Source organism: Hemiscyllium ocellatum, chromosome 6, assembly GCF_020745735.1.
Source record: "Hemiscyllium ocellatum isolate sHemOce1 chromosome 6, sHemOce1.pat.X.cur, whole genome shotgun sequence".
In the NCBI taxonomy this organism is placed as follows: domain Eukaryota; kingdom Metazoa; phylum Chordata; class Chondrichthyes; order Orectolobiformes; family Hemiscylliidae; genus Hemiscyllium; species Hemiscyllium ocellatum.
In genome coordinates this window covers 119,077,283-119,079,106 of record NC_083406.1, presented here as the reverse complement: position 1 = coordinate 119,079,106, position 1,824 = coordinate 119,077,283, and the positions used below count along the sequence as shown (strand labels likewise).

Sequence of the window (1,824 nt, the reverse complement as noted above, 5' to 3'; positions counted from 1 at the left end):
TCCGCAGAAGGGTTAAAGCATACTTCCTCTGGAGTAACATGCTTTCCTCCTCTTCCGCTCAATTAATTTCCTCCAGAGAGCCTCCTTCCCGCTGCTGCTTTCCCCCGATATCTCTTTCCATTTTACCCCCCTTTCAATACCCCCCTTCAGCAATATACTCACTTACTCGCTGTTCACTTGTTCCTTTTCAGCCGAGGCCTGAATACTCACGTCAGCTGGCTCGTTGGTCTAGGGGTATGATTCTCGCTTAGGGTGCGAGAGGTCCCGGGTTCAAATCCCGGACGAGCCCTTATTTTGTTTTTGGCTGTGAGCATTAATGTTTAATTTCAATTTATTCAAGACGAAAGTCTATAGTTTTATTTGGTAAGGAGTAAACTTTTTTAAAAAAATACCATTTTTTATATTATTTTACCTAAAGAATAAAAGCCAATCTGGGATGTGTAATGCTAGAATTGGATACAATGCTAGAATCGTACATCTGACAGAACGTGGGGGAAGAGAGGAAAATGGGGCGTGTGCTGGGCCCGAGGGACTGGGTGTAGACCCGGAACTGGGACTTTGTTGGTAAAAACAATGACTGCAGATGCTGGAAACCAGATTCTGGATCAGTGGTGCTGGAAGAGCACAGCAGTTCCGGCAGCATCCGAGGAGCAGCATCAGGAATAATCAAATCAATACATTGTTGCTGTACATTGTTGGACATTGTTACATCGTCATTGTTACACTGATGTTGTTACATTGTATCCAGGGAAACGCCGGCAGTTCCCAAACTCCTGTTTCTCGCCCACAGACTCACCCCCCCTTCACCCATTCTCGTTTCAAGTGATATGCTTTGAATTATAGCCCGGCCTTTTGTACTCCTGGCAGTGAGGCCTCAAGAAGCAGTTTGGCAACAAAAAAATCAAAAGTCATCCTAGATGCGCGGCAGCAGAGCAAACACCAGTTAGGAGCTGGAGTGAGAACTGTTTAGAGTAACACAAGAAGCACCTAACACTATGTAAGGCTAAAAATGGGATTAGAATAGATGGAAACAAACAAAAACGGAAATTGCTGGAGAAATTCAGCTGGTCTTGCAGCATCTGTGCAGAGAAAATAGCATTAACATTTCACCTTCGATAGCAGTTCTGAAATTCAAAACGTTGACACTGTTTCATCTCGGCCGATGCTACCAGACTTTAAGAGTTTCTCCAGCAATTTCCGTTTCTGTATATTCTAGAATCTGCAGCTCTTGGTTTAAGGTTAGAATAGGTGGATTTTGAGGACCAGCATAGACATAATGGACCAAACGGCCTCCTTCCTTACTTTAAAAACTCTTACGATCCTCTATATCCCCTCAGAGCCATTCTGTCATTCAATGGGATCATGCCTGATCAATTACTCCACATAGGTGAAAGTGAGGACTGCAGATGCTGGAGATCAGAGTGGTGCTGGAAAAGCACAGCAGGTCAGGCAGCATCTGAGAAACAGGAAAGTCGATGTTTTGAGCAGGAGCCCTTCATCAGGACATGCCACCATCCCAATAATTTTTCACTATCTTATTTTTTTTCTCAAAAATCCATTAACCTCTGATTTAGAAACGTTATTGAGGAAATGGTATTGAAGAGGTAATTGGCTGTCCTTCAGAATGTTGGAGACCAAAAGAACTGCATTTGCTGGAATCCAAGCAGGAGGCAGGAAGAACACAGCAATCCAGGCGGCATTCGGAGGTGAAGAAGGATTACACCCAAAATGTTGACCTCTCCACCTCCTGATGCTGCCTGGCTTGCTGTGTTCTTACAGCCTCCAGAATGTTGGGGCAGGCTTGATGGACTGAATCGCCTACCC

At 44.5% G+C, this 1,824-nt stretch overlaps 1 non-coding gene across 1 annotated transcript; it reads left to right on the top strand.

Moving 5' to 3' along the window:
* Window positions 1–217: 217 nt before the first annotated feature.
* On the top strand, window positions 218–289 carry trnap-agg (transfer RNA proline (anticodon AGG)). Its single transcript has one exon. It is a non-coding gene; the product is annotated as a tRNA-Pro (tRNA).
* The last annotated feature ends 1,535 nt before the right edge of the window (window positions 290–1,824 follow it).